General features: G+C 44.1%; 1 protein-coding gene across 1 annotated transcript in view; it reads right to left on the reverse strand.

Moving 5' to 3' along the window:
- The window catches only part of FAM107A (family with sequence similarity 107 member A), a 320,254-nt gene that overhangs the window by 91,580 nt on the left and 203,622 nt on the right, over window positions 1-25,052 (reverse strand). The gene's annotated exons all lie outside the window — the stretch shown is intronic.

A 25,052-nucleotide genomic window follows, 5' to 3' on the forward strand; every position in this document is an offset into this window, starting at 1 on the left:
ACTGTGGTAGATGAAAAGATTAAGGACAGCACAAGGAGGGGTGGTGGGTGAAGGAAGGGACCTGAACTGAGCAGAGGGAGAAGAAGAAGGAAACGGGGTGAGAAACATGGTGTACAACATGGCATTTTCTGCATCAACTGCCTTCAAACCTGCCACATCTGTGGCAACAGCCCTGCTTTTCCCTTTCAAAGGGGTGGGTAGCTGTCAGCAAAGATGTAACACTTATGCTGAACAGGTATGAGGCTAGAGTTGGGCAGGGCAGTACTTCCCAGGGGTGTTAATGCAACCATGGGCACTGCTGGGCAGGCCCTGGGCAGCAACCTGACCTGGGAAGCAAGCACAGCAAGAAAGAGTGAGCGGACGCACTGCCTCTGGGGCAGAAGAGCTCTAGGTGAGGGCCACAGCACTTGGGTGGGGGGCTTTTCCTCCCTGTTTCCAAACAGCATAAAGAAATCTGGAAACTGCCTGCTCTGACCTTGCTGCTGTTGTTCACAGCTCTCAAATACAATGACCTAAGGCACAGCGCTTTGTTCTTTTCTTGAAACTTGTGTTCTTTCAGGCTCATCTGTCACTGAATCCCTTGAAAGCAGTAATGTCATCACCCTAAGCACGGAACTGCTTCAAAAGACCCTAGGAGTGGATGCAAGGGTTCATTTGGTCAAAAAAGGGAAGTTTTTTAATCACTTCTTTCTCATGTTAGAATGGATCTAGCTTCCGATTCCCAGCTCCTGTTAGGAAATAATGCGCTGTGATCTTCCAGGTGAAGTGCCCAGAGAATACCCTGGAGTAAGAACAGAAACTGAAAGAGATGATGACCTTACTGCATGGATGTCTGCATCGCAGAGACTGTGCTGCAGCGCAGAAACCAGGTACCCTGGTGCTCCTCTGCCTCCTTCCAGCCCCAGCAGAACCCTGAGCAGCAGTTCACAGGGAGCAAGAGAGAATGAGCCCCAAGTGGTATTCCCTGGAGGTTTAGGGCCACAGAATCAGCAGCGGGTGTCAGCAGAGGCAGGACATGTGGGGGCTGTGCAGCCATGCATTCTGGCCAGGAGGAGCAGGGTCAGCCTGTGGGGCTGCAGTGTGGGCACAGGCTACATGTACAGGGCTGGTGCCCAGCAGCAACAGCTCGCTGGTACTTAGGGGTTTCTCTGGCACCTCCTCCTCCTGCGTAGGAGATTTTATCCCTGTTTGGTCTTCAATGTCGATCTGCTAGCTAAATAAATGGTGGCAGACCTTTTCACTGAGGTCTATCATCTCATCACTCAGCTCTTCCTAAACCGGTGTGTTTGGTGGCTAGCAGTGATGCTCAGCAGCTGTTGTTGAAACCTAAGCTAAGCAAGGTAGAAGATGTGATATCTGTTATTAGACCATCCTGTGCAGGGCCCTCCAGCTGGCTGCTGGATTGAGTTGTGCTTGCACAGCTCTGGGCAGGGAGGTGGGTGCACCAAGCACCTTGACACAGAGTGTAGCCTCTCTCTAGGCTGAAGAAAGTCTGCCCAACCCTCCTCAGATGGAGGCCAGTGCTCTGAGATGGCCTCTTAAGATGGGCGGGTGCCCAGGGCAGGGATGGAGCTGGAGATGGGCACAGTGGGGCCAGTGGCAGGGCTGCAGCCTGCACTCCTGTTGGAGCACAGGCTTCAGGCTGGCAACTGAACCAAAGCCTTGGTATCTCACATGAGTGGCAGAAAGCCTCCCTTCTTGTACCCTGCACTGATAGAAATAGAGGTGGTAAGGGAGAGCTCTAGGCCCTGAAGGGATCAGTGATGGTCTATATAATTGGTGTTGATGATCAGCGTGCAACACAGCTGGTGGGGAATTGTCTCTTTTCCTGTTCACTCTTAGTACCTGTCCAGCTGAAACACTTCATTGCAGTGTTGCTAATGGTGGTTTGCTGCTCATAAAACAAGAGGATGTGTGTTCTCCTGGCTATGTGAGCTGTGAGAGAAGCTGCTGGCTAGAGCTCGATGGTGAGAGCATACAGGCACTGGTGTGGTGAGTGAAGGATAGCAGGATGCAAACAGGTCCAAAGTGTCCCTGTGTCAGGAGGCACCCAGTGGCATCAGGCAGAGGAAGTGCTGCAGCACAGCTGGCCAGGAAGGCCGTGCAGAGGAGAGGACCCAAGTGCAACCAACCAGCCTGTTCCTTATCCAGCAAGAAGACCATCTGCCAGATCCATGCCTCTCCAGTCTAGCTGTCGTGTGGGACAGTGTGAGGTACCACGTGTGTGGGACAAGTGAGGGTGGGTGACATCAATTGCTCTTTTCTTACCCAGCCATGCTCTAACCACTGTTATTGGTGTAATCAGTGAGTAAGGTGGGAGCTACATCAAATATCTCTGCACCACATGCTGATAAGCCACTCAGATACCATCTGGCAGTTGTGAGGTGCTGTGGTGGAGGAGGGCAGGGAAGCGTGTTTATGTGAAACACTGCAGTAGCTGTTTGGGTCACAGCAGGGAAGAGGGATAGGAGGGTCACAGTAGGTGTTTAAGGCCAGAAGAGATGTGTGAGGAGAGCCTCCAAGGAGATCTCTACACGTTCTTTGGGCAACCTGTTCCAGTGATCACCTTGAGAGTAAAGACTTTATCTTAATGTTTAAATGGACTTTCCCGTCTCGTGTTTCATTTTGCGCCCATTGCCTCTGTCTGCAGTTTTAGTTGTGGCGTGAAACAGGGGGAACAGCTACATGGGATGCTACAAAATTTCATGAGACAGCCTGGGTGACCTTTGAAGGTACCACTATTTCCACTGGCAACGAGATTAAAACACTCTTAAACCTGGTTTGGGTTTTTGCCTTACCACCCCTCAACCATGAACATCTCTTTCCTGCATTATCCATTTGAAATGTCACTTTGCTGTGCAATCCTTTGGGTGTGTTCACCTTTATTAAACTTCCAAATCAAAGCTTAACTTCTTAACAATTTATGTTCATATGTACAAGGAGGAGGAAAGTAAAGATGATGTAAGGATGGATAGGTTTGTAAAACAAGCCATTTATTAAAGGGACAGCTGCAGCAATACCCTGCTTGTATGGTGCTATATTGAGTGTATCTGTTTTGAATGAGTTTTATGCATGACCTGCACACTGATCATGCGTGCTTTTTGGGCTGCACACCAGCCTATCAGCCTCATCAGTGTTGATGCTGTGGACTCACATCAGTGGTTTCTGGAGCTGAAGAAAAACCCAATTCTTGTTCTTAGGTAAATATAAGAACCCTTTTTTTTCAGAGCAGCATGCACTTGTGTGGACATTGTGTGTGCCAGAACAGACCCTTTCAAGAGCTCCAGAAGATTTTTTTTTAACCTCTTTATTTCAGCTGCAGGACCAAAAAGGAAAGAAAGGTTTCTGCTAATGAGAAGCAACAGAGGAAAGTGGAGGTATGCCTAGTAATACCTCTGACCTTGCCAAAAGAGGAAATCCATTTACCTTCTGCTTTCACTAATTGGTCTGTAATTTGCCTATAGTTATCCTCCCCATTTCTGCATTTTATAGAATCATGGAATGGTTCATGTTGGAAGGGACTTTAAAGTTCATCCAGTTCCAACCCCTGCCATGGGCAGGCAGGGACACCTCACAGTAGGGCAGGTTACTCCTGCAGGTTACTGTGACACTTAAACCACAGCAGGATGTAGAGCTTTCGTGTGCATAACCCCAAATGTATCTACCTTTCCTAGCCTGCCAGGCACGCAGCATTAGTGCAGGTTTCTAGTTTACTAAAGGATGTTATCTGCTAAATATTTTACAGTGACAAGACTTCAACCGTATCATAGCTGATGGCGGGCTTACAGACCAGAACACACACAGCCTATTCCACAGATTCGCTTTCCCGGCAGCCCCAGGCACTGCTCGCAGGGACAGAGATGTGTATTTAGCCCCTGATGTCAAGAAGATACCATAACAGAGCGGTGCCCGAAGGCAGACAGCACATTTCCAAGGGACCCCTCTCTACTGCTGCTTTTGCCGCACCCTGATGATCACAGAGCCCTGCAGGTTGCTGCCCAGCACACAGTGTGCTCATGAACCCAGGCATATAGGGACAAGATCCTTGGATGCTGCAGTGAATCATGGCAAAGTGTCATGGGAGGAAGAGGTAAGGCCACAGGGGATGTGAATGGAAAACTCTGTAATTGCTACTTAGTGCACACCCAGCAAGCGCTTTGGGAATTTGCCTATGTATTCTGTGCACACAGCAGCATCCTCTCCTGTTCGGTGCCTGCTGCCAGAGCTTATCTGCTCTGTTGGTGGCATTAGTGTCACTGCACAGCTAAGATAGATGGGTGGCTATAACAGATCACTGTTCAGCTGCTTGCCTTAGAGAAAGGATTCCCTTTGTGCAGCTGCCTCTCAAAGCTTGATGACTGCTGCAAAAGTTTGAAGCTCCATGACACACAAGACTATATATAAAGATTCCTGCTTTTAATAAAATTAAATAGTTGTCCTGAAAAAATAAAGATGCTATCAGGCCAGGCGCACATTTCTTGTGTCTTGTCTTCTTTAATACTCTCTTATAGTCTCTTCCCTTCCCGTCTCTCTCTTCCCTTCCTGTCTCTTGTACTCTTTTCTATTCTCCTATATTCTCTTAGTCTCTTCCATTTTCTTATAGTCTCCTCCCTTCCCTTATGGTTCTGTTTTCTTAGATTCTTTTATATTCTCTTTCCATACATTCTCTTAGTATTTTCTAATTTCTGTTCTCTTCTACTCCCTTCTCTTCTATCCTTTTGCATTTTCTTATGTTCCCTTCTCTTTACTCTATTCTATTGTCCTATATTCTCTTAGTCTCTTCTAGTCTCTTCCCCTCCTTCTCTTATGTTCCCTTTTCTTTTAAATTCTCTTCTCTTACATTCTCTTCCCTTATCTTAGGTTCTCTTATAGTCTCTTCTCGTATATTCCTTTCTCTTATAATCTTTTCCCTTCTCTTATGCTCTCTTAGAGTCTCTTCCTTCTTTTATATTCTTTTCCCCTTTTTTATAGTCTCTTCCATTCTCTTACATTTTTTTATTTTCTCTTATATTGTCTTATAATATATAGTGTTTTCACTTATGCCTGTTTCTTTTCTGTATTTGCTTACATATTTTTCTCTTAGATTCCCTTCTCTTCTATTCTATTTGCTTATATACTCTTATAGTCTCTTCCATTTCCTTTTCTTAGATTCTCTTAATTTCTCTTCTCTTTTCCTGTATGCTCTTAATTTTTTTTCTCTTCTTAGATTCTCTTCTTTACTCTTCTAATTGTAGATTCTCTTATATTCAATATTCTTTCCCCAATATTCTCTTCTTAGATGCTCTTCAATTCTCTTCTCTAATCTTATCTTAGCTTCTATGAGATCTCTTATGTTCCCTGATGTTCTTTTCCCCTAGATGCTCTTCTCTAGTGATCTCTTAGATTCTCTCCCCTTCTATTCTCTTCCCCATATTCAATTGTATTCTTACATTCTCTTCCATTAGATTGTCTCAGAACCTCTCCTCTTGTATTCACTCTCATTCTGAAGGAGGAAAAGAAAGCTGGAGGGAGGGAGGAAGGGAGGGGAAGAAGGGAGGGAGGGAAAGAGGGAGAGAGGAAAAAAGGGAGAGAGGAAAAAAGGAAGGAGGGAAGGAAAAAAGGAGGGAGGGAAGAAAGGAAAGAGGGAAAGGGAAGGAAGGAGTGAAAGAGCCATTCCTGGACTTTTCTATCACATTTTTGCCCATTTCTTACCAGTTTAAGCCATTTTTTGGCTATCTCTAACCAATTTTTGCCATTTCTAACCCATTTTAAACCTCTTTTTTCCCATTTCTAACCCAATTTTAGCCATTTCTAACCAATTTCTGACAATTTCTAACCAGTTTTAATTCATTTTTTTATAATTTCTAACACATTTTAAGCCATTTTGGCCTTTTTTTAACACGTTTTTCCCATTTCTAGCCCATTTTAATGGGTTCTTTTTAAATGGTTTTGACCATTTCCAACCCATTTTTCCAACTTCTAACCTAATTTAAACATTTTTTGGCTAATGCATTCTAATGCATTTTTTTGCCCAATTATAACCCGTTTTAAGATTTTATTGGCTATTTCTACACTTTTTGCTATTTCTAACCCATTTTTGCCCAGTTCTAACCCATTTAAAGCATTTTTTTTTTTAATTTCCACCTCATTTTGGCCCATTTCTAACTTGGTTTAATCCACTTTTTTATTTTTTAACCCATTTTTTGCCCATTTGTCAGCAATTTTAAGCCATTTTTTACCATTTCTAACCCATTTTGGCCCTTTCTAACATGATGTATGCCATTTTTAGCCATTTGTAACCATTTTATGTCCAATTCTAACCCGTTTTAAGACGGTTTTGCCACTTAAAATCCATTTTTCTAACAAAATTTTTGCCGCTTCGAATTCATTTTTGCCCATTTCTCACCCGTTTTAAGCCATTTTTTTCTGTTTCTAACCCATTTTTCCCCATTTCTAACCTATTTTAAACCATTGTCTACTTCTAAACATGTCTATTTCTAAGCCATTGGCTGAGGCCACTGTCAATCACTCCTACACCCCCCCCATCGTCGTGATTGGCTGTCGCCATTGGCCCAGACTCCTGTCAATCACTCCTGGCCCGGCCTCTCTTCGCCTCTGTGGTGCCACCGCCCCCCGGGGCCGCCATTACCTGAGGCGTCAGGTTTCCGTCCTCGGGCAGCGCGCCTTGGAGGAGTTTTTCTGGTTTTGCAAACCCAACAGCGTTTCTCTCACAGGCATCGCCTACACACACAGAGCTCCTGCCCTCGCTTGGCCGCCTAAACTCTGTCTGCGCACGGCCTCTCTTGGTTAAGTTACGTGGCATAAAATAGGAAGAAACAAACCTTCAAATTTCACAAATCTGCCCCGTTAACATGTGAGGTGAATTTAAAATGTCAGAGCTCTGTTGGTTCTTTGACCCGGTCTACTATCTGCTATACTGCCTCTGCTGGCACCGCATTGCCTCAGTGGTGTGATGATACTTAGATTCAGAAGTTGCCACATAGAAAAAGAAGAATAAAAATGCAGAACAAAAAGAACAGAAATTCGGAATAGTTCACTAGAAATACCATGTGAACATATAGAAAGAGATTCTAAAAGGTTCACTTATTTTCTCGTGGACATTCCACTGTATTGACTATGCATTGGGTGCTGAAAATAAAACACAATCATGTCTGTGTTGATGAGGATATTCTGCCATTTCTTGCACAACCAACACCTCCAAACAGCCGTTGGTATCATAGGACATCATAGTCACTGGCCCTGCCTCACCACAGAACAGGTCGTCCAAGGGCTTTTTTAATGGCTCATCATATACAACACACAAGCTCAACACACCGGCTAGGAATTGTTATGCTTTGTTTTGTTTTGAGACTAAAAAAAGAAAAAGAAAAACCAAACAAAAAAAAAACCCAAAACACTGAAAAACAACTGACAGGTCTCAGTTTTAAGGTTTGATTCTTTAAAAATAAGGATATTAATGGTGGTACACAGGAAAATTGTTAATATGTACTGATGAATAGGACAGAATACATATACAGTAAAAAAAGGTTCCTTCAGCGTCATAAGCTGTGGCAAACTTTTGCAGCTTTTGAGGAGTTTTTCAAGCTTCTGTGTCCATTATAAAATCGCTACTAGACTTGGCATTAAATAACAACCCAATCTGAAGATATAGGGAAAGCTTGCATTTAATTATTAAGAGCTCAGCAGAGAAATCCTCCTAAGCTGAAAACAAGGTGTAAGTATTTTTAACAGAAAATATGCTAGGAAGTACCCTGGAGAAAAAAGCCCAGTTGTGTCTGCCTTAAGCTTCAAAATTGCTTATTTGATGTATATTTTACCAAACAGTCGCATTATAAACGCAAATCTTCAGAAGTGCCTGGAAATTAACTGAAGCTCAGCAGCCTTGCTGTTTTGACCTTTCTCCTGAACAACTTCACCTTTGTTAGCAACAGTCTGAACTATTTATACTTACACTGATTGTTACCCTGTACTCCTTGCCAATAAACATTTTGAGAGCCCTTCAGCCACCATTCTTCATCTCTTCAAGAGGTAGGTCAGATGCTGAATATACATATGAACAACCCTTTTGGGCTTAAACTTGAAAGAGAAATCAGTCATCTATATATGATCTGTGTTACAGCAAAATGAAATTTTTCCCTCCGACAACCTGTTTATGGTTGTTATCTTGATTGCTAAGAGAAATTAGTTTTCCGCAGAGGCTCCTATAGCTTAAAGTGTCACCTATTTTATCCACCCCCCTCCTTTCTTCATTTTTCAATAGATTCACAAATTAAGTTGCCTCACAGCTAGGTTGAAAGAAAAAAAGATTCCTGAAAATTATAAGTCTGGCACAATCCTATCCTAAGAGTCAATTTATCTTGTCTTTTCTCTACAGATAGTTTGCAGATTTTGGCAAGGATCCCGTTTCCAGTAATAAAAGTCCCCAGGGACTTCTGGTGCCTGACAACTTCTCTTCCTTGATTCTGAGCACATTGCTGTGATTAAACAGTCTGTTACAGACAATATTGTTACACTTTGTGTTTATTATTATAAGAGAAAAAGAACACAAAAATGTTTGCATATTAAACGTTGGGTAATATTGCCACTGATGGGTCTGAACTGACTCTGCAGAGAGAAGTGCCCATCTCTCTCTGTGAAACACCCAATAGGTTAGAGAATGTATGGGCTGCAGGAAGGGGATGGTCCCTGAGCTTGTCTATTTAGCAAACAAGTCTTCTAAGCGCCAGGTTTCCACTTTATAAAATAAAACAATAAAATAAAAAAGCTCAGTATTACGTTACGTTAAATTACATTACGTTACATTACGTTTTCTCCCAGCTGTGAACCAGAAGCTGGGAGAAAAGAGGCAGGATGAGGAATGGCTTTGGTTTTTTGTGTGTGATGTCTGCAGCACTCCTGGCAGCTCAGGGCTGACTCCATAGGGGTTGCATTTACTGAGCCTGGCTTTGAAGGAGAGCTTTCTGTTCATCTGGTACCAGGAGTGCTTTCTTCCTGGAGTAAAGGGTCTAGAATATAGCAGCATGACTGCAGCCACAGGGTGTTGTACTGCATGGTTTCTGTCCCCTTCAGCGTTACTTTCTTTGCATATTTCAGTGGGGTACTTGTTTTGAAAAGGAGAGTTCCCTGAGGTACGTGAATGATGCCAGTAGAGCGTCCAGAGAGTTGGTGATATGGTATGTTTTTATTTAATATCCCACTGTATTAGAATCATGTCTATTTTCACAAAAAAAAACCAAAGCATTTTCCTTAAAAAAGCAAAAGATGCAGCGATGCTTATTGGGGGGGGAGCGGGGGAACAACAAAGAGGAGAAAATTATACCAGTCGCCTGCACCTTGAGGATGCTCCACAGCACTTCATTTTATGTGCTCCTGGGGGGAGCTGCCTTTTCTGGGAGTCCTAGAAGTTGGCTCTTGTTTCCCCAGTGAGGCCAAAGCCCCTGTGAGTGTGCCCGTGCCAGGTGGCTGGGGGTCCCTGATGCTGTGGAGCCATCCCCACCACCTATAGGCAGCTGGCAGCATGCTGCAGGCAGAATTGGAGACCGGGAGGAGCCTGACTGGGAAGGGAGAGGGGCTGCGGCCCCCTCAGGAGCAGCACGGGACTCTACCAAAACCCGGACAGCCAGGATACCCCATCCCTGGCACTGTTCCCCTCCTCACCTTCAGCGTTCAGCAGCTTGAGGCCTCTGCACATGTCTATCAGGAAGAGGCTATTGGCCAGGATGGACTTCCCCAGCCCAGATTTATCTGGGGACCAAAGGAGCAGGTGAAAGCAGGGGTGGCAGTGCCAGCCCAAGGTGGCATCACCTGACTTGGCAAAATGAGAAAATAGGCTGCAGAAGCCACAACCACACACCTAATGATGGCAGGATTGGGAGCAGAAGGGGGACACAGCCATCACCATGGGGACAGCCCAGGTGCACCGTCAGGGGAACCATCCCCTCAACTATTTCAGGTGACTGAAAGGAAAAGGTCATGCAAGGGCAGGAGCTCTGGCATGTGCAGCCTGCGGCAGCCCCCTCCTGCTTGTACCTCGGCCCCAGCCAGCTTCTCCACCTCCCCTCTCCCAGCCATACAGAGGATGCTGCTGCCGTCCCTTTGCTTGAGGAGCACCATAGGTGCTTTGTTCAGCCCATCCACGTCTGCTCAAGAGCTTAAAGACTCTGGTTGCCGTTGCCAAGGCACTTCTCTGTCCTTGCCTCCTTGACCTTCTGCAAACTGGGTAGTGCAGCACCATGGGGAGCATCTTCAGTCAGAGGGGACACTTAGTGATGCGTCAAGCAGAGGGTGCTGGAAAGCGGCACCTGTGCCCTAGCCCAGACATCAAACACAGGGACGGCAGATGTGAACATAGTCTGTTTATTTGAAGCAGGCGGCATAAAAACACGGGGTGGGGGATGTAGTAGGAGGGGTGGAAATTGTATATTGACAGTAAAAAAATGCTAAAATGACAGTAAAATGATGGTAAAAATACTAGTTTACTATTGTTATAACAACAGAACAACAGTATAACAACAAAAAGCTACAATAAAATAACAAAACAACTAGAGTATAAGAACAAAACAAGAACAGTATAACAAGAATATCAAAACAACTGTAGAACAAACATAGAACACTAAAAGTCTTCAACAAATATCAGAGACACCGACGTTTTGCCGCTGGTGGCCCAAAAGGCCACTTGGCATCTCTGCAGTTCTCCTTCAGGAAGAAAAAACCCAAAGAGAACAGGTTGAGTCACAGCCATGTACATCGCAACTTAGAAGGCGGGAGGTGCTGTAACAGCTCCAATATCAAAACAAAGTATGATTTCATTAAAGAACATTTCATTATTTGTGGGGTTTGGGGTAATTTCGACTGCACCCAAGACACACAATTAGAGGGCTCAGGGAGTAAAAGACCCAGCAGCGAAGCCCTCCTGGGGGTGGTGAGGACCCCCCGGGCAGGGGGGAGCAGCTCTCGGGGGACCCCTGGCTCCAGCAGCCTCTGCCGCGCTCCCACTGAACGGCACCAGGGGAGACAGCACCGCAGCTCCTGGGAGCTGGTAAATCCCAAACGGGTGGGGATGAGGCACAGACGGAAAACAATTGGGATTTGGGGAGGGGGAGGACCCCAATCCGCTCTGGACTCCCTCAGTGGCTCCAGAGCACCCCAACATGGGAAAGGGCAGAAGAAGGGAGGGGAGAGACTGCCAGGGCTGGAGCAAAAGTTTACGCCTTAGGGAACATGGCAAAATAAAGCCAGGACGGAAACGCTGCACAGACACCCAGAGGTTCATCAGCCTTGGCTGGGGGACTCTTCCAGCAGGAAGAGTTCCCCCTGTCCCACCCCAGGCGATGCCACCCAACACAGCTTCTTGCCAGCAGCAGAAACGGGGCCTGGCCCCGTCACTCCAGGGCCGCCTCGGGGATGCTCTGGACGGGAGTCCCCAGGGGTGGGGGCCAGCAGCACTGGCCATTACTTATTGCAGAAATGATGGATCCATGCCTTGTGCCATCTGCGGGCTCTGTCCTTGGATCTTCCGCGGGTGGACGAACCTGGAAGCACAAATGTTGTTCAGGTCTCTGCAGCCTCACTCTGAGCTGGCATTGGGGCTACTACATTGGCCAATCCCTATCCCTGGGGGAATGGAAGGGTTTGCAGCCCTGGAGCCCAGTAGCTACCACCTGAGCTGGCTCCTACGGCACAGCCTGACCCTTCAGCCATCCCCCAGCCCAAGGGAACAACACGACAAGTGTTACTTTTAAGCTGCCTTCTGGGCTCAGCTTTGGCTGCCTGCTTTAATAAAAAGTATGTGTCCAAGGCACAGAAAACCCCTTCTCCTCTTCATCAGACACTGTCAATTTAACAGAAAGGGGAGAGGGAAGGGCCAATTCTTCCTTGGGAGGATTTCATGGGGGGCTCTTGACAAATTTGTCAAGTCAACAAATATCTGAAAGCTTTTCTGTTCCAAAAGCCAGAAATAAGTGACCTACCCCCAGGCACACATTGCTTTCAGAGTCAATTCAATAGTTTATTCAAAGCCCACAGGTTCTCAGAGCTCAGATTCTCTCTAAAAAATGGGATATGGGGGGGGGGGCAGGATATACTAATTTTTCTGCAAGGTAAACACAGAAATAAGCCTAACCAGCTCTATTGCAACATGCTAAGCAAGGGACAAATCCTTTTGCAAGAGCCAATGCAGATATACATCAAAATAGATCTAACCAAGGCTCAGGGCATATTGAATGCCTAGTGTGGTCAGACAGTTTCCAAAGGCAGGTCAGTTCGTAGCAAGAAAACCAACCTTCCCATTGGAATTAAGAGGTAGAAGACGATGACAGCACCATGGTCCTTTCTCCTTCCTCAAACAGGTCTGCAATGATGGTAGGTGCTATTTTGGAACAACTGGCCCTGCCGTTGCCAGCTAGTCCTTGTGAAAGACAGAATATCCAGTAATACTGCAGGGAAAAGACATGTCACAGTCCAAAAGTGCCCATGCAAGAAAGAACATTTGCTGTTAGAGATGCAGTTGAGTGTATCAAATGTACCAGAGGAAACAAGAATTAACTGCCTTTTGCATATCAGCATTCCCTCCACTCACACCTGCTTTCCACAGCACTGGGACAGCATCCCACTGCTGTCCTTTCTCCTTTCTGCACTATAGGGATTCCTTAGAGGGACACCCAGAGGGAATGACAGGATATGGTCAAACAGAACACAAGGTTGCTGAACAAGCTGCAGCACCGTATGGTTATGGTCAACAAATGCTCAGGACAAAACTGAGATCCCATCAAGCACAACAGTAATGGGTAGCTTCTCCATTGCCTAGGCTGGACTCCAGCATCCCTTAAGCTTTCCTGCACAAAGTCCATTTAGTCCAGGCCCGGGGGGCAAGTGCTCATTGATTGCTTTTCCAGATGTGATTAGAATAGAATCATAGAATAGTTAGGGCTTCAAAGGACCTTAAGATCATCCAGCCCCAACCCCCCTGCCATGGGCAGGGACACCTCACACTAAACCATGTCACCCAAGGGACATCAAGATTAGATTAAGACTAGATAAAGACTACTGACTCCTGCAAGACAAACGCAATTATTTTCATAAGGCTTTAAAAAAGCAACTTACCAATTCATGCTCATGAACCAGCAGGCATGTTTGATTTCATCATGGGTAGAGTCTATACAAATTTTATTTCCAGGCAGGTCTTATTTTGAGCAACATCTTACCCCTCAGCTTTCTAAGGGATGAATTAGAGACAGATTATAGGCATCTCTCCCCACTCCTGCTCACAGTAGCTCTACACAGAGAGATTCAGGCTGGATGTGAGGAAAAACATCTTTACAAGGAGGCTGCTAAAATACTTGCACAGGCTGCCCAGAGAGGAGATAGATACGCCATCCCTGCAACCTGATCTACTTGAAGATGTCCCTACTCATTGCAGGGGGTTGGACTAGATGAGATCTGAAGGACTCTTCCGACCCAACCTATTTTACGATTCCATGATAAGTTAGCTAGAGTCAGAAAACACTTCAGAGTGTGTCAGCTTACTGTTAGGAAGCAGTTTTTGCTCACTATTCAGTATTATCACTATTGCCTTTTGCTTGGCTATGGAAGATAGACCATAGAAGCTTCACTGAGTCAATGGCACATTATCTGTGCATCCCCCTGCTGTATTAAACCAAGGAAGTCAGGAGGTGACTACCCTCACAATAAAGAATTAGCACAATTTTGTAGATATTAAAAACTTTACGTACACCCACAACGGTGGATAAATAAGCCTGAGAGGAATATTTCAAATCCCGTTGAACAATTACAGTGGGCTTTGCCGGGGGGGGGGGGGGAATGAGGCACACGTGCGCGCTGCTTCAACTCCATCCCAAAGCAAGAGCCGACGGGAACCGGCGGCTCCCGGTGCCGCGGCGCGCCGCTGGGTGGCGCTCAAACACTGGCAGCGGGCACAGCCTCCGCGCACACACGCGCCCCTCGTGCGCTGAGCTCCAGCAGCGCCCCGGCTCCCGGCTCGCCCGCCCACCGAAACGGAATGCCATGGAAAAGAAAACCCCACAGCAGCAGGCAGCAGCAGAGCCTATGCAGGGTGTGGGAGATTCAAACTGACAGATGTCCGCTGCTTGCGCAGGGACGTTCGTCAGCAATAGGAACTGAAACGGCCCAAGCTGTGCTACTGGTTTTCATCACTGTGCTCCTCGGGAGCTAGGAGAGCTGGCCTCTGCTTCACGAGGAATGTGTTCCGTATTTGACGCTCATACACATCTCAAACCTCATAAGGAACACCCCACACGGCAGCTCATCTGAATTTAACTCTCACTCTGGATAGCTTCAACATCTCTTGGTCTAAATGTCCGCTGAGTTCCTGGGGCACAGCTTATGTTGTTCTGAACTCCTGACACCTGCTGCTAGGCTTGATGCTTACAGCCAAAAGCAGATTTCCAACTATAGCTAGTTACTGGGCACCCAAAGTGCTCTTTTGCTGACCCCTTGAACTGCTTCTGCCTTTAACATCTTTTTTTTTTTTAGCTCAAGCTTACTTTTGTTGGTGTATCTGATAACTACAGTTCTTGCATTTTCGGATTCTGGATGCTCCTGCCACAATTATAGAAGAAAAGGGCTGTGAAAAGCTGCATGGCTTCCTTCCATTGTGTACCAGCACTCATGCCAAAAAAGCTAATCTCAGTTTTCTTGAGGCAAGTAATTCTTGAACACTGCTTGTTAAATGTCAGACACCTCTTGAATGTGCTCTCATTTAAAAAGTAAACCCAGCATTGAGTTAAGGTGTTGGACCTTAGTTTGTGAAGGGTTAACATGTGTCAGATTATGCCATTAGTAATGCAATCCTCCAGTGAGGTGGGTCAGAGGTGTCAGCCCAAAACAGCATACTTACATGTTTGAATGAGCTGGGCTGAACTCTTGCTTCTATTAGCAATTGGGCAGCATTAGACTTGTGTCTGAAAAGGCAATTGAAGAACGACCAAATCAATCTCTGAATACATTTTGCTTTGTTAAATTGATCTTTCTCACCTGAACAGACTCTGAGCAAATGGTAGGGTAGGTTTGCATAAGGAAAAGGGAAATGTGTCGCGTGTGAAGATCCTTCACAGTGACCTGAACTCACATCAACACAACTTTGAGATCTTCTTCAAAATCAGAAACAGGAACCATAGTTCTTGCAGTAATGGATTGACGTCTCTCCTACTCCTTGATGAACATTTTCCTACAACTCTGTTCCTCCCCCTGAAATACTATTTTTGAAGCTCAGATTTTCTATCCACACTCCTGGAGGAGTCCTAAGCCACTGCCCATAACAATACACTGCAGTGAGGCTCCTGTCTGTCTCCAGCTCCTTTGTAAAATTAAGCTATCTTGGTTAGGTCTTACTTCAACTTCAGTCTATTATCCAGTTAAGTATTTACTCTGTGACAGATTGTCACCCTTTAGGCATAGGAAGCTGTCTATCAGCAGCCACAGAATTAAACATGCTTTGCTCTTTGTGATTTCAATTGCAGAGGAATGTTTATATCTCAATGAATGCAGAAATAGCAACATCACTGTTGTAACAGTGCTGTAAATCCTCCCCACTAGCACTTTTCAGTTGTGCTAGGGAGCTTTTATTTGATAATGGCACTTTGTACCAAGACAAAAGTCTGATGGCCAGATCAACTGGAGAACAACTTGCAAAGTCATGAAGTAAATCATTCCCCAAAATTCCTCGTTTAAATTTCATTAGCTAACCTGCAGAATCACCCTGAGCTGCTATGCAGGAATCTCACCCTCCACATTCCCCAGGAAACAGCCTTCACAGGATGCACAGTAACCAATGAGCCCATTACTAAAGATGCTGCAACAATATCCATATACGAGATGCATCTCCCATATGTTCTCTGAATGAAGTTGTTGGCTACAGGGCCAAAAATGGCATGGCAGCATGACTCAGCCTGATGTGGTCTCTATTTTCAGACAATGTTCAGTTCTGAGCCAGTATTTGCTGGATGGGCTGCCAGATAGCAGTGCCTCTTGACACACTTCCCATATACACTTGGGCAGAGTTTGAACCCTCCTTCTGAAATTAGTTGGAGGACTTTGTTACAGGGACACTGACCAAGCAACAAAGGGGCTGCACTTCTCAGTTCTGTCACACCATCTTTGTCTGCTCGCCAAATGCCAGTCAGCTTGGAGAAAAAAGGTTTATGTTTAGAAGGAGCAAAAACATCAATGTGAACGTACTAGCAAAGGATACATCAGTGTAGGTTCAGTGCTGCTTTATGATTTATGTCTCATATGCTTGAAACAGAACATATGTTATCTTTATATTTGTTAAAGTAGGGAAATACAGATGCACCACTCTCAGTCTGTACCTCAAAGTTTAAGCTTACTGTATCCACAGGGTTCCCAGCATGATACCAAGTCCTCCAAGCCAAAACATGCTGTGTGCAGAAATACACCACTGCGATCATAAGTTGGGTCCACACGTACATAATTTATTACCTTACAGTACTGGAGAAGCAGTGCACAAGCAGATACTACTGGCTGAATTATTCAGTTAGAAGACATTAATGCCCCCTCCATAAGCACTCACTGCAGCTTCTCAGCTTAAGAAATACAAGTCTTGGTTGCTGTCCAGGCACACTGTCCAACACAGCATTTCCCGGATAGTCAAACGTTTCACACAGTAAGAGATCTCAGACTTATAAAACATGTCAGAAAGAGCTGCGATTCAGTCTCCTACCAGTCACTGGGTGCCACAAGAACCTCAGCTTATCCAGGAACAATAATGCTTTCTCTCAGACACAAAGCAAATCACAGCATCATAGAATGGCTTGGATTGGAAGGGACCTTAAGGTTCCAACCCCCTGCCATGGGCATGGCCACCTTCCAGTAGGTTGCTCCAGCCCCATCCAACCTGGACTTTGAATAAATTAAAAAAGTTTTTGATAATGGTCAGCTTTGTTTAAACTCTCCTATTCTTGTTTCGGAATACTAAGACCCCAAAAAGACTGAGAGCTAGCCTACTTGGTGTCTTGTTGGCAGCAAGTCATTTCAGTAGAACAGAAGACACAGAAGGGAATGGCATCTTCTAGATGTTACACGACTATGTTAGTTTTTGTCTGCAACTCATGAATTGTGCCAGCACTTCCATATAACTTGACTTCTCCGGAGCTCTTCTTGCTGTGATTAAATTTATTAAAGTTTAGAAGATGAAAGCTGAAAGCAGTAGACATGCTACAAGATTTCTTTCTTTCCCTCCTTTCCATTTCCCCATTTTCTCACCACCAGCTTAAAAGTTTAACATCAAAAATCAGTTCAGTCTAAATCTGAACCTGGAAAATTTGAAGCTGAAAGAAGCCTGAAGATCAGGCTTCTTTCTTCATAATGGGGTAGTAAAGCTGAGAAAAAGAGCATCTCATCCAAAGTGCCATTTCCAATTGCACCTTAAAACAGGAATCTGATCACCTCTCAGGAGCCTCTTCCAAACCTCCGTCAGCTTAACTCTGACTTACCAGTGATAGGAGGCTGCTGATTGCCAGAAACGGGCAGCAAATGCTGAAGTTTATCACTGCACTTGAAAAGGGGTGCAGTGCCTATGCACACAGGATGGGTGCCAGGGGAAAGCCACACAAGGGAAATACTCTATAGGAGTTGTAAAAAAATAGTCTGAAAAATTGACATAGTGCTGGATAAAATTAGCTTCTGAAAGTAGAACAAGGAAGAAATACGACTGCTAGAACACACATCTATTCACTGTCTGCAAGAGAGCACAGTATTTTTTCTTATTATTTCTATCACCATTTATCGCCTGGGTTCTTTACCCTCCAAGATAAGCAAAATTCTCACACTTCGAAGTGAGAGAGTCTGGCACTCTTTAGGACATGACTGTATCAAAAGGACAAAAATATCAAACCAAGAACAAAGTATCAAAGAAGCTCTGCAGGTACCTTGTGTTTAGAGAGCTCTATGCCAAGTGTGCCTCAACTTGCATCCTTAGATAAGCTAAACTGTTCGAAGAGCTGAAGCTTCGTGCCTCTACAGCAGAACATCTTTCTAACCATGCCACTCTGACAGTTGATAATTCAGACAGAAACGTCTCCTAAACCCACTGTCTTTTGTAGAGCTTACATTCTACAGAACCCCCTCATGCATATATATGTTGCATGCATATTTCACGAGTTCATTTCGCTTCTCTCCAAGGGATGGCCTATTTTTTGGAGGTGTGTTTCAATCCTCGCTTTCACAGAGATACGGTATCAGGATTTCAAAACAAGAATCATCACATGATTCTCAAAGAGATTCAATTCAGAATGAGTTGGAGATACTACGATCTGGTTGGGGCTGACATTCCACGGCTTTGCACCAAGCTGACGATTCCTGTTAGATCAGGGTTGCTAAGATGAGCACAAACCTGGTGTGAAGAAATGCAGCTTCTATTTCTTGTCCTTCCCCTAATCAAAGGGTTTTATCCAAAGAGATTTAAGCAGATAGGATTAATCTTGAGAAGCATTTCTTTTAATCCATGAATGTTTTTTGTTAATTCTACAAGGAAAAGATGAACATGGGAAGGTATTAGTTTGTATGCTGCATCAAAACTTCTAAAACCCTACTCTTCAACCTTTTCAACAGAGCCTCTGAAATTGCTGCTAGTGGTGAGCAACTATGGGCAAAACAGAAACTGAATTGAGATGGTGATAGAGTAACACCTTAGAGAGAAACCATAATTTGTACTGAATAATTTTGCTGAAGAAAAAAAACCCTTCAGACATGCTTTATTAAGGCTACTGAGGTAAGGAAAGTGACCCACAGACAGAAAAAATACTGCTTTATACATATTTCTCTTGTGGAAAGGAGATTTGACTCCCTCCACACCCCACTGGAAAAAGATTCCTGACTGCCCTGTTTTTACTGGAGATTTTCTCAGAAAACTGCAGAAATATTAGGAATTAAGAAGAAATAAAAGGGCAACCAAAAAGCTTTTTTTTGGACCACGTTTTCTCCTTTGCTCTGATCTACCTCTCTTTCAAACAGACTTCCAATATGCAGTCCTGGTAAAAAAACGGAGGTTGCAAGGACTCGAGCTGTGATTAACATCACATCAGCGTTCAATATCTTGTCAAAATCCTCTATATCTGTTACAGGTTTCTGAGCATTAGAAGGCTTTTTATAAAATTGAATTCAAATTAATTTCACTTATCAAGGATAAAAAGACAAAGTCACAACAAAATCAAACACCCTGTTCTCTTATTTTGGGTTCAATCAGGCTTAAAATTGTCAGAAAGAGCCTTCCACCTTTTCACTCACAGTATTGCTTACATTTGTCTGACATTTCAGGCCCCCTCCTGATTACAGACTGCAGAGAAATAAATATAATTTGGAATTTGTAGACTCAATACCACAGAAAAGGTTCGACAAGCAGCAGTACATGAGCTGTGCTTCATGGCAAGGTTTTAATCTGTACCCCATCACTCACCCTCTGGCATACAGAAATCTGATGTCAGTTCACAAGATTAGAAGCATATTAGGGGGGACAGAGTGCAGACTGGGAATGAGAAATACTGCTGGTGTTATACACATGATTTGTGAAACCACCAGTGCGTAACCTAGTTTGCCACATACTCAAGAAAGGGGATCTTGGGTTAAATTCTAACTCCTTCTCCACACTTACACATTGCTTTAATCCATCCACTCTCCTACACAGGATAGAAACAATTTCAGCTGCAGCTGCCAACAAACAGGATCAGTAGGACTCAGCTAGGAAATCTCTGCATACATATTTCTCAAGCTCTTAGGCCATCCTGAGGAGATTCAGAAATAAATTACAAAAACTAAGACTTGAGCAAGATGCTATGCCAGAAGCATTACAAAATAGCTATGAGATTCCTTCTTTGAAAGATTTAGAGCAAAAGAAATGCAGCAAGAAAGCTGTAAGACACAGATAAAAGATTGACATCAGACTCCCCAGCTCTACTCACTGCAGCTATTCTTTCCAACCTAACGTAGTGTTTGAGAGCATCAGTGCCCCATGCACATTACACTGCACTGCCCATGTGCTGTCAACACACCCCATGGCACTCAGCTCAGCCCCTGTCTAGGTGTTTTCCCAGCAAAACTCAGAAGTGGACAATTCCCTCTGGTTGACAGGAAGGGAAGATGCTGAGGATGCACAGGGAGGAAGCAAAGGTCAGGTAATAACCCAAGTCCACACAACTCAGGACATGGGGCTGCCAACTCACCCTGGAAAGCACTGGTGCATGCACACAGCAGGGCACAGGGTTTAGCTAAGTGTTCAGTGAGTATTCCCAAACAACCCAGTCTTTTTCTTGACAATCCGAGCTTCCAGGGTGTTTTTCTGCTGTTACAAAAAGAAGAAGAGGAGGAACAACTGTGTAAGCCAGTATTTCATAGCACACAGCATAGCTTGCTCCTGCTGCGCCATTCTTAACAGGCACAACACCCTGGTTTGGCAATGTGCTTTAGCTGCTTCATGGCACTCCTGTGATCCTATTGTCCAGCTGTAAGCTTGCAACATGAAACAGTTACTGAAAGACTGTTCTGGCATATTTAATGACTTGTGTCTTGCCTCTACCTCCCACCAAGATCATACACATCAACAGCTGTGACCGGCACTGGGACTGAAGCACACTGACATGGCAGAGGGGGAACCTCTTATTCCTACCTTGTACTAAAGTAAATTGGTTGCACAAAGAGAAAAAAAAACTTTGTAAAATTCTTATTGAGCATAATACCATGGAGCTGACTCACAGTGTAACTCTTCTGTGATGAATTGGTCACTACAAGAGCATTGTATTTTAATTGCTGTCACTGTAATGGTAGGGTTAATAACCAGCATGACACCTGATCTGTCCTTGAAAGTCTGTGATTGTTTTCTCAGAACCAACAAAGAAAGGTGATTTTGTTAGAATTACAGAGTTTCAGCATGTCTTCCTATTTGTCAGATTTCCTCACAAACAGCTGTGCCAGTCTGCACCATTTATGATTTGGTTTGTTTCTTTTCTATATATCCTCTTTGCATTGTGTTAATGCAAAGAGTTGTAACTCAGGAATTTTGGTTATGAAGCTCAGCTCTGTAAAAAAAAAAACCACAACCTGCTCAACATTTAGTAAGGAAGATTTTTCAGGCCCCAGAACCAGAATGCAACAATTGCAAACCTTAAGAGTCAGTTTTGAACCAGCAACCTTTAACATGTTCTTCCAGCCCCCCATAACAGCAACATCACCACAGTTTTTATTTCAAAGTTTATACTCCAAATTTGCATTTTCAATCACAGACTTATTTTAGGGTCAGAAACCTTTCCTCACCTTTAATGTGGCAGCCAAGCTGGCCATGTGTGCATTCAGAGTGCTCTCAGAGTCCTTGTAAGTCAAGCAGGTGAACTGACACTCATCTGGATCAAAGGCATCTTCTCCCTCCTGCTCCACATCATTAGCTACCCCATCATAATAATCCTCAGTATCCCCAGGATCTTCATCCTCTTCCTCCTCCTCACAATTAGGGTCATAATCCTCTTCACTGCTGTCAGTGCCTGGCTGTTCATGTCCACGGACACCTTAATGCCCTATTAAACTGCAGACCAGGAAAGCAATTGCAACTTCTTTTTCTCCTCCAAACTTTATCCTTCTTTTGATTTCATCTGAGTTCTGTCTCCTAAGGGGGGAAAACATTTTTTTCTGTTGCCTAAGGAATTGTAAGAGAGGCCACATCGGCATCATACAGGTGATCAAACAGCCATGAATGGACCAATCCAACAGCCCAGCTACAGACCTGATGTGCAGGTCGCTGGTTTGGACCCACTGAGACTCCTGTACCTGCAAAGCCGAAGCTGCTCTTACAGGCAAGGTCTGAAACCTCAGACTGATTTATTCCATTGCATCCTAGTTCCCAGAGTGGGCCCTGAGACTTCTGACATTTGGCAAGTGGCTGCATAACCTTCACTACAGATCTTTTCAGAGATACACAACTAAATTTATGGTATTAAGTTTTTACCAAAAGCCTGAAGTGCTGCAGAAAAGCATCATGTCCATTTCCTGAACAGGAAAAACACAAACCCTTTAACTATGACCACAGGAGCCAGAAAGGCCACCTGTGACACCCTGTACAAGTCCACATTACTTCAGAACCACAAGCATTGAGTGGGACTTTGGAAATTAAGACAAGCACACACACCCAATTTAACACCCTTCAATACTATCTCAAAAGAAATGGTGAAATTTATCAATCCCTTTAAGTAGGTTCTACTGGGTGTGATGTGGTTTGGGCTTTATATCTGAGGGGGGAAACAAAATTAATTCTCTCATTTCATTGCCTTCCAATATACACTTTTTACCTTCTGAGTGTAAAAATTTATGCTCCTGTTGACTGCTGCTATTCAAGATTCAGAACAGCCAACTGAACTACAAACCCTCTGCTGTGTAACTAAACCATATGAATGTGAGTTCTTAGAGGTTCAGCAGCAGAGCACATACCAACTTTGAATTGTGCCACCTCATCTGTAGTCACAAATTTTCATTTAAAACCAAATCATTTAGTTTTAAGAAAGAACATGTTAAATACAAGACTTAAAACAATGCTGCAACTGAATTTTACATTTAAATTATATACATAAAAACATAGCTTTGTTTTCCACAAGCAGCATGCATTGCATTTCTTATACATGTTTGCATTTTGCATTACTATGTTGGTAGCTCTGTTACTCAAATATATTCCCACTGTATTACAATTTGTAGCTGCTGGGGAAACCATGATCAAGCTTTGAAAATCCTGACTTTAGAGCACAGGAAATCACAACCACAAATTTCATTACTTTTCCTCAATTTGTTTGCTTTCTGTTTCCAGCAACCTGGCCAAGCAGCACAGAATAAGCAGGAAGAGATGTGATGTATGATTAATTTGAGGGGCAGCAGATACAAACCTCCATTGAGAGAAGATGAAGGCTAATTGTATTATCCCCTGAATTCTGGTATCCATTCCCTCCATTTGCTTCTTGATTCCTCAGCCATCCACAAAATAAGTAGCACACAAGTATTTTAAAGCACTGCTTCCCACTGAACTTCAGAGGAGCAGAAGCACCATCTCTCCATACTGAAAAGAGACAGGCATGAAATCTGATTTGACAGACATAAGGCAAACCTAAATTGTCCCTCCCTCTGTCCTGCTTAATGATTTAGTTCTGGGCTTAATCTCTATCAACACTGACTTTCTGCATACAAACTAATAGATCTTTACCTGCTAAATCTTATGTTAAAGGAATAACTGTGAACACTCCTACAGAGCCATCAATAGCCCAATGTGCCACAGCTTTGTTCAGACAACCTCAGAGCATCACAAAGCCCAGGCAAGTTCCACCAGTAAGGAAACTTCCCAAACTCATTCAGATCATCCCACACCCTAGGGTTGAGAAAAAAAAACACCAAACACTGGGTCAATTTGCTCTCTCAACATGTGGTAAGTCCCATCCAAGCAAGGGGATGATTTTAGATAACTAAGTAAAATAACAGGCCCACCTGGTACTTCATCAGTTACGTACCAGTCACTGGGGAGGAGGCTCAGAAAAGCACATAAATGTTTCTCTGTGCCACTAACACACTTACTTGAACAGAGGAACCACCTGCATGGGCAAATGGGCCACACCAAGCAGAAAATAGTCTGCAGACAGGATGACTTTCATTACTCCTGTCACAACACTCTAGGAAAGAGCTCACTTCCAGCATAACAGAACGTCACACAGACAGGTGGAGAAAGGAAAGCTAAGGCACTATCTCAGTGGACAAAGCATAACAGGGTAAAAGGAAAACGAGGAACAGAACTCACCTAACACTCACCCCAATGCCCTCATTCACAAGCTCTGAAGATAAGGCAAGACACAGGTATACTTGACAGCACTACCTTTTAAAATAATAAAGAAGTTAAGCTCAAAAAAGAGGGTCTAAAAAGCAAAGAGTATTTAGATTAAATAATTACCATAATCCCCCAAATCAGATTATAACATTTTAAACTGTATTTAGATTGCTTTCCTACCCAAGGGAGGATGAGGTCCTTCTTTACCACCTTCATCCATCATACTCCTTCTTTTTCTCTAACACTGGTACAATTTAATCCCCTTGCTCTCTCCAGTCTCCTTGCAGGAACTCCAAAACACACTCACCCCTATGCTCTGCTGCCTGCCAGCTCCAACGGAGATGCCCTCTTGCTGACTCCTGCTTTGCAAAAAATCTTCTCCACAAGGTCTTCTGAAACAGAACAGTTTCAAATATGACACCATCCGTCTCTCTTTGATCTCACCTACCTCGTATCTTGTCCCATTGTGTCATTCTCTTCTGATTTCTTGCCCTGTGTCTCTACCTCTGTGTGATTTCTATTGTTAGTCTTTTGAAGGATGCACCTCTTCTTGTAGTATTTCTCAGACATGTGAGATAGCTTTTTCTTCTTTCGCCTCTTGATTGACAATTCCAAAACAGAGACAATGTAATTCAAGTCTGTCTCCTGAACCACTTATCCATGTAAACTGTAAACAGGCCAACACTATTCTCTGAAAACATTTACAACCCAGCTCCACACTGGTATCAATGTTAATCACACCTTCCCTTAGGTCACCCAAATGTGTAATCCATGGATTATCCCCAAATTCTCTATCATGCAGCACATACACCTCACAGTTTCTCCACTGAGATTTTAGATAGGATTTCTTCATCCCAAGAGTGAGAAACTAGAATTACATCCCCTGGTCTCCACCACAGATGACTGCAGAGCCCTCCATGTCCATCCCTAATGAATGGGCACACTTTCCTCCCACTGCTCAGTCTTTGTTCATCCTAGCATGCCTGTCTTGTCCTTCTCAACTCATTCAACCCATTTCATTCCCATCCTTTCCAATCTATCAAATTATTGCAAGTATACCTATGCAAGCCTTCCTTCTGTAGTAGCTCTGAGCTCAGGCAGAAAGGTACCCATTCCATTTAAATTACCTTCTTTTCTAAAGCGTGCAAGACTAAACCCTACTTGTCCCGCACAGCCAGAACAGCAGAAGGGAAGCCCGGGAGAACCGGGAGCTGTG

Source organism: Neopsephotus bourkii, unplaced genomic scaffold, assembly GCF_033783945.1.
Source record: "Neopsephotus bourkii isolate Nb327-2 ecotype Australia unplaced genomic scaffold, CSIRO-AGI_Nbou_v1 NB_719, whole genome shotgun sequence".
Classification (NCBI taxonomy): domain Eukaryota; kingdom Metazoa; phylum Chordata; class Aves; order Psittaciformes; family Psittacidae; genus Neopsephotus; species Neopsephotus bourkii.